Here is a 7697-nt window from a genome sequence, read left to right as displayed (position 1 = left end):
TAGATCGAGAGGTTTTCCTACCTGTGGTCATCATCCTGAGCCCTTCCCTGCCATCCCCAGTACGTGAGAAGTTTGCTGTGGGAGGAAGTGTCAAACTGGCAGCTCAGTGGAAATATTTCCCTTAGTATTTTGTAAATATTATGGTCAAAAGGAAAAATAAATCCTCCCACAGAGATTTTGTTTGTAAATTCAATAACCTAGGGAGGAAACCCATGCAGAAATAGGAGGACGTGGTTAATACTGCCTGGCCAGGCTTGCTGGCACAGCTTGGAGGGTGAGGGATAGATAGAAGGCCATGATTTCTATTTCATTGCTAATCCAGGCCGTGCTGTACTACAGCAGTGTTGGCTTTCCTTGCTGCGGGTCTGGAGCCAGCAACCGTTCTGGACCCCACAGAATTACCTGCTCAAAAGACACATTTCTCAAGAGATAATCCCTTTGTTTTTTAACGTGAATTGTCATCAGAAACACAGAAAAGCTCAACAGGATATGCCAGAGGGGAACTCCCCCCCCCCCCCCCCAAGAAAAAGCAGTTCAGTTCATATACTATTAAAGAACTTGTAGTTTATGCAATCACTCCTGAAAAATCAAATTTTCCACATTTCTAAAGTGATGGAAGAGCTCCTTTCTCCTTCTTGTGCTGAGTTTGTATATCTCATAATGCTTTTCAGCACCAACAGTACCTCAATCACTTGTGTGCTCCAGATACAGACATGGGCAAGCGGGAAGCCTCTCCAGCATGTGAAGTGTTTGCCCAGAAGGAGAGAATTACTTACTGCAGAAATAAAACTGGGGAGATTCAATAGGGTATGGCAGAAATGGTCAAGGGCTTGCAGACCCCTCAGACTGCTGTCTTAGCCCCTGGACATTTTACACTGGTGCCTTAAACCTAAACATAGGTCCCTCAGACCCTGCAATAGACCCTTCAAACCTTGTGCATAGATCCTTTTGGGCCTTGTTATATAGGCTGCTCAAACCCTATATACACACGCATCTGAAGCCCCTTTCAGGTAAATATAATATAATATAATGTAATGTAATGTAATATATATAAAATAATATATATAAATAATATATACATAAGCCACTCAGACCCTCTATAGAGGCCTTTCAGGACCTATACATATATGTATATATACTCATCATACCCTATACGCCACCCTTTCAGGACCTGTATGTTTGGGCCTCTGAGGCCCTATATACAGACCTGTCAGCACTTAAATATATTAAGCCCCTGAGAGCCCATACACAGGCCTTTCAGTCCCTATATACAAGCCCCTCAGGCCCTATACACAGGACCTATGCAAACGCTCTTCATACAAGAGTATTTCAGGACCTATACACGCAGGTCCCTGAGACCCCACACACAGGACTTTCAGGACCTGTAAGCCTCTCAGTCGCTACAGACGGGCCTTCCAGGGGACGTACGACCGCCCTGGACCCCTACACCGGCCCCTCGGGCACCACACGGCTGCCGGTGGCTACGGAGCCCCCGCCCCTCCGGCCCCAGGCTCCGCCCCGGTCCCGCCCCCTCCCGGCGTGCCCCTGCCCGCGGAAGCGCGGCCGGGTGGGTAGGGCCTGGGTTTGCTCCGGTGGGGCTGGCGGCGGGGCTGAGGTGAGCGCGGCCCGGCGGGAAGGGGTTTCCCACCAGTTCCCCCGCAGCCGGCGGCGGGGCACGGCGCTTCCGCTCGGACTGGCCCTTCCGTTGCCCGCGCAGCGGCGGGAGCAGGCTGCGGGCACGTAGGCGGGTGCTCACCGTTGAAACAGGCGGAGAGAGGGTGCCCAGGGCTAGGCCCGGGCCCAGGGCTGAGGGGGCCGAGGCCCAGGAGCTGAGGGAGAGCGGCTGTCCGGGGAAACCGGGCTTTCCGGGTCACACGGGGCTTGGGGTGCGTGTTATGGCTTCTCCCTCCCCCGGGTCCCTGCAGTAATGCTGTAACTTCTCTATGAAATAGAGTTCAGCTTTTCCTGCTGGGAAAGCCCCAGGAGAAGGAAGGCTCCCCGTCAGCACGCCTGGGTGAAGGGGGGCCTGCAAGGAGTGTTTTGGGGAGCTTCTAGTGCAGAGCAAGGAGTTGAGTCTCTGCTCCCCGGGTTCGGTGTGGTTTTATGGTTGCTGTAGGGGATTGCTTGTGGCGCTGCCAAAGCTGTATGAATTACTGCTGTGTGTCATAGTGAATGTCAAAGCAATTTTTCTTAATAGCGGTTTGTTAAACAGCTTTAACTTCACTGAATGGCCAAACTGTATTTGATGTGCAGTTTGTTTTTGGAAAAACCTGTAGGGTGAATTGGGTTAATAAACTGCTGAGGGTGTAGAAAGGGTGTCTGATCTTTATCAGACATGATTTAAGTATACCATGTTTGCCTTTAGTTTAATGAGCTGCTTGGGAAAGACAATAAATCTGAATGTGTTCAGTTGTGTCTACTGACTAGGGGTAGGCAGGTCAAGCAAAGCAGGATTTTTTTTGAGGCTTACTCCTCTAGGAACCCGAATGCCAGCTCAGACTTCAGTTAAAGTAAAGGTCTGGCTGGCCTTTTCTTTTAATCAGCTGCATGACCATTTTTTCCCTCCGGCTTTATTTGGTGGGCAGTCTGAGATGCATATACTGAGTTCAGTATGTGTGAACACTCATACAAAGAGCATGACTGCACATTGCTGTCAGCAAAGAGTTATAATCTATATTATGTTTCTTTCTTGTTTTTAGAATACAGCCCTGCAATCACTAAGATCTAATTTCTTGTGTTCTTTGTGACCACTTGACTTGCAAGCTGAGAGCAGATACGCTTGCGCTACAGGTGAGGACGGTATTGCTGCTTGCTGCAGTGTGTGACTTGTAGCATGCTGTGGTGCTGCTCTCAGGTACTTTTAACTCTGCTGAAGTAGTAATTTGGCTGATACTTACCCTTAAATCTGCCCTGTTTGTAATTATTCTTGTTCTGAAGCATTTGCCCAGTTTTTTTCTGGAAGCTGTAGGAAAATAGCTTGCCTTTTTGCAGTGTGAAAAGTTGGGTTGACTTTTCTGCTGGAAGGCCTTGTGCAGTGCCGTGTGATTTGGAGGGAGGAGCGAAGCAGGCATGGAAGAGAGCTGTGGAAGAAGTGTGCTGCCTGGTGCTTCCTGTCAGCCCAACCTCCGTTGTGCCATTTTCATAAAATATACAAAAAAAAAAAAAACCCAACTCCAAACAGAAGCCCCAATGCAACTCACTATTTCTGTGCACTCAGTACACATGTATTTGAACTAGGGTGGTAGCTTTTAAGGAAAAAAAAAAAATTAAAAAAAATAAAAAACAAAAAAACCCAAAAAACCAAACCAACCAAAAAGCCAAACCCCAACCAAACTATTCATTTGGTTACAAAACTAACTAAAGGTGCTCACACCGTGTGTGCTTGTCCCTCTGGAGCAACAAAGCATTTCTTGGCCAGCCCAAGGGTGCAAGGGAAATGCATTCTAGCAGCATCACTGCCCGCTTCTCTGGGTCTCTTGGCGGGGTCATTGTGGCCACCAGTTTCAGGCAGCAGCTTCTTTAGCCAATATAGCTGCTGCCAGAAGAGGGCATGGAGGGTCCTGTGGCTTATAACCATCCTCTTAAATTTTCTGGTATTCAGTGGTATTTTAGAAAGAGTATAATGTGTGTATTCGGCTTTGTTTCTTAAGCTCACATAATCCCTGCTTGTTTACTTGTGGAAATGGCTTGTTCTCTGACCCATTTTCTGCAGAAACTTTTGTGATATTCATTATGCTTTCTGAACTAAAGAAGTTGAAATTTCATGCTCTGGAGGAAAAAGTGCATCTTGCTTACGTCATCAATGTCTGCCTACTGGGGGCTCTCTGGAGCTCCCTGTGTCTTTCTAGTCTTTGTGTAACTTCTCTGTATAAGTTCCTGTTATGCCTCTTGGGCTGAGAAGTCAGGTTCATGGGTAAGCTTGTGGTAGTGTTTTCAGAGGAGAGATTGTACCCTTGTCCGCAGGCAGTTTAACAGGGCAAACTGCAAGATTTGCAGTTTGCAAAATCATTTGAAGTCTCGGAAGGGCTTTGAAGCAGTATCTTGTAAACACTACATTTTTCAGGTGATATTTGAGGGAGTCAACAGCTATGTTTAGATCTCGGATGTGGAAACAACCATTCTGCATTTCTGGAGCAAAATAAGTTCTGTAGAAATCATGTCAGGTTTCTTATAAAAACACGTTGTGTGCTGTTCTACCTGCTGCAGTAACGGTTCTGGAAATGGACTGAGCTGGGACATGGACGTACTTGTTTCATTCTTCCGAAGTTTCCGGAGGCCTTACTGGTGCACAGTTAACACAGTTCAGTGCAGTAGGGCTGAGGATGTCTGTGTACAACAATAAAAAACCTTATTTGCTAGTTTTACAGAGGCTGTGCGTTCCTGCTGGGATGTAAGTGAAGTAGTAGTAGAGGTGTAAGTGAAGTAGTATCTTGGTGTAGGTGTGACTGGGTGTGATGATGTTACTTGGGATAGTTCAGGAGGAAACAGTTACCCAGGGTCTTTGAGTATTGTAGCCAGCATTACATGCTTTTGAGACGAATACTGTTAACTTTGTTTCTTTTAACAAAATGGTTTTAGGAAGGGTGTGCTGCAGATGGCATGGCTACCTCTTGATGAGGAGAATGGCTATGTATTTTTATGGCAATGCTCTGCAAGGAGGATTCAGTTAGAATCTGAGTCAAAATGCACTTTGTCTGCCGAAGTACATCCAAAAGTCTTTGGCAGGCTTGCCCCTTAGTGAAAGATTTAAGATACTATAAACAGAAGAAATAGACAGCTTGACTGTTCAGGTCATGCACTGTTTTACTGTGGCTTCCATAGTGTTCTCTGAAAAGTTCTTGGCTAGTAAATTCTGGGCTATCTTTGTCTGCTGCTTTGTCTGTGAGAGCAGTGACTGCTTTTTCCCTCCAGAGAAACCTGCCATGGAATTTTCTTTCATGCATTCTGGATTTAGCCTCTGTCAAGAGCAGCTTTTAATTGCAGTCCCACAATTGCTTGGAGCTGGCAGTACCACCATGTGAAGAGATCCTCTTGTTTGGGATGGCACTACTGTAGATATGGGGTAGGAGAAGGCAGAACAGACCAAAGTGCTGGAGAATTTTGTGCTGGAGCTGACACAAGGTGGGAATATGCAGCTGGGGGCAGGCCAGCTGCTTGTGCTGGCTTATAATAGCTGTGAATGTGTGGCCTTAAATGCTTTGCATAAACAGCCTCTGATTCATTATAAGGTTTCCTTTCTGTCCCTGCAGCCTGTGACAACTTGTCACCCTTCTTCTACACACTCCCCGCCCGCTCCCCCCTTCCCTAAATCAGTCTTAACATGGTTTTCAGGTTGCATTTTTTAAATTAAAAAAAGTTGGCTGCTCTGGGGTGGGGGGTTTCTTCTGAGTCACCAGGGTCTCTCAAGCTTAAATTCTTTTCTTTTAGAGTTTATAGCTCTTTGAAAAGAAACCCAAGATCCTCATGTAGACAGCAAGATAGATGGTCATGGTTTGAGATGACCAGTGCTGCAGCTGACCTATGCTTGAAACATGAGACTTGTGAATCCGTGTGGCTTCATAATTTGTAGTTGGTCAGTCCGTGATGCAGATAAAGCTGGTCTGTGGCAGCTTTGAGTATGTTGAGTCAGACCCAGTATCTGTACAGACTATTTCTGTTATGTACCACCACTTTAGCATCTGTGTTTTCATTAGTTTGATGCAAACTTTCCATCTCAGGCATTTTTGCTTCAAGAGCGAGAAGCTCTAGTAGTTTTATTTTTTCAATAAAATCTTAGCTATGACACAGACACAAAGAAGATCAGCAAGAATTGATGCCTGCCTTATGCCAGTTGGTATTAAAGAATACAGGAGGATTGTCACTGTATTAGATGCTCTCTGTGTGTGCACCAAGTGTGTGCTTGCTCTGTGTTGGAGTTGCCCAGGAGTTTGCCAGCCTCTGTTAATTTAATCCCTAACAGCACTGATACGCAGAGGTGTTTCTCTACACGTCTTCTTAAAGCCTGTAACTATGGGTTGCCATTTCCATTAATATAATCCCCTTTTTTTTCTGATGGCTGAAGTTTTGGTGAACTGCAAAGTAAGACTCCTTCCTCCACTGACGGATATTTTGCTTTTTGGTTTCATGGCTGCAGGGAGGGAGGTGGTGGGCAGCAGTGGTCACACACCACGAGTCATCTGGTCCTCTGCTTACGTTTGCTCCAGACAAGCACATGAGCACAAGTGTGCTGTCTGCCTGGCTACTTTGCATGGAGCCAAGTATTTGTTGCTGCATTTTTCATGCTGAAAGTGAGCTCCTCAGGTCGTGTTCTAAAAGCACAAAGCATTAGCCAGGCTTACCCATATTATTTTTTCCTCCGTAGTTCAAGCTAATCAAGTAATGTGTTGCTGGAAAAGCAACTGCAATGGTTCAAACTTGCTTTTGCTTTTTTGAGGGAACCAGTGCTCTTATCTTGAATTCCCAAATTGCCATCTGTTAGATGATTCGCAGATGCTGTGACCTTTTTGTTTGTTTCAGTAAGATTTTTTTATTTAAAATTTCTTTGGATATGTGCCACCAAAGTGTGGCTCTTGGCGCCGGAAAGGCATTTTCTAAAGAAGCACGTGGCCGTGGCTGGGCTAGGTGATATTTCTGTTTAAAAGATAGAATGGGAAAGGGGGAAATTACTGTATGTTGGTACTCAAATTCAAGTTCTTAGTGCGTTCACAAATCTCTTCCTCCTTGTTGGAGAGGAAGAGATACAGACTTCATGTAAAATTCTGAGATGATCCGCTGCCTGTCTACCTCCAAAAAGAAATTTTTATTTTTTTTTTCTGTAGCTGGATGTGTATCTGCAGATAATTCAATCCTCAGTTGTCTCACTCATAGTCTAGTGAGGCTTTTGCTTTCTCCTCAGACTACTGACATTCTTCTCTTCCAGCATTATTTTCTTGTGAAATGCATGGTTTTTTGTTAAGAATTAACATGAGTTTTCTTGGAGCCAAGTAAGCCATAAACATCTCTTAAGTCTACTTCAGCTGCTCTGTTTGTTATTGTAAGGTACATGCAGGTAGGTGGCCGTAAGCTGGAGGAAAGGCAGAAGCTTCATGGAGGGTCTTTCCATTTTCTGTGGAAGTTAGGAATTCTCAGGAAAATAACATCCCATCAACACTGATAGTGCAAGGCAAGTTAAATTACTCAGGTCATTAAGCAGCCATATTCCTGCTGGCTGTAACTTTGTGCAGAAAAAGGCGGAAGTATTATGTTTTCTACCCCTCTGCCAACAGTGTTTTGACAAACCTTTGCTCCTCAAAGTGGTGTAATTTTTCCTCCTGCGAAAATGCTTCTGCTCTGGTGCGCCTGCTTGTGTGGGTCGTTTGCAAAGACAGCCTGATTGTTTGGGAATAGTGATTGGAAAAAAAAGTTTCATATGTGGAAATAGTGATTGGAAAAAGAAAATTTCACATTGGACTGATAAAGGTAGAGTAGCTCATGAATCATAGAATCATAGAATCATAGAATCGTAAGGGTTGGAAAGGACCTTAAGATCATCTAGTTCCAACCCCCCTGCCATGGGCAGGGACACCTTGCCCTAAACCATGTGGCTCAAGGCTCTGTCCAACCTGGCCTTGAACACCGCCAGGGATGGAGCATCCACAACCTCCCTGGGCAACCCATTCCAGTGCTTCACCACCCTCACTGTAAAGAACTTCTTCCTT

At 45.4% G+C, this 7697-nt stretch overlaps 1 protein-coding gene across 6 annotated transcripts in view; it reads left to right on the top strand.

The window, feature by feature from the left end:
* Positions 1-1525: 1525 nt before the first annotated feature.
* Positions 1526-7697, top strand: part of MICU1 (mitochondrial calcium uptake 1) — a 106524-nt gene continuing 100352 nt past the window's right edge. For 3 of the 6 annotated variants that reach the window (XM_030487684.2, XM_030487688.2, XM_030487680.1), the window contains exons 1-2: positions 1526-1615; positions 2700-2790. The gene's annotated coding sequence lies outside the window, so the exon portion shown is untranslated. The remainder of the gene's footprint in view (positions 1616-2699; positions 2791-7697) is intronic. The other 3 variants (XM_030487685.2, XM_030487682.2, XM_030487683.2) reach the window with 2 other exon arrangements.

Source organism: Strigops habroptila, chromosome 5 (genome assembly GCF_004027225.2).
Source record: "Strigops habroptila isolate Jane chromosome 5, bStrHab1.2.pri, whole genome shotgun sequence".
NCBI classification, from domain to species: Eukaryota; Metazoa; Chordata; class Aves; order Psittaciformes; family Psittacidae; genus Strigops; species Strigops habroptila.
This window is presented reverse-complemented; position numbering and strand designations above follow the sequence as displayed.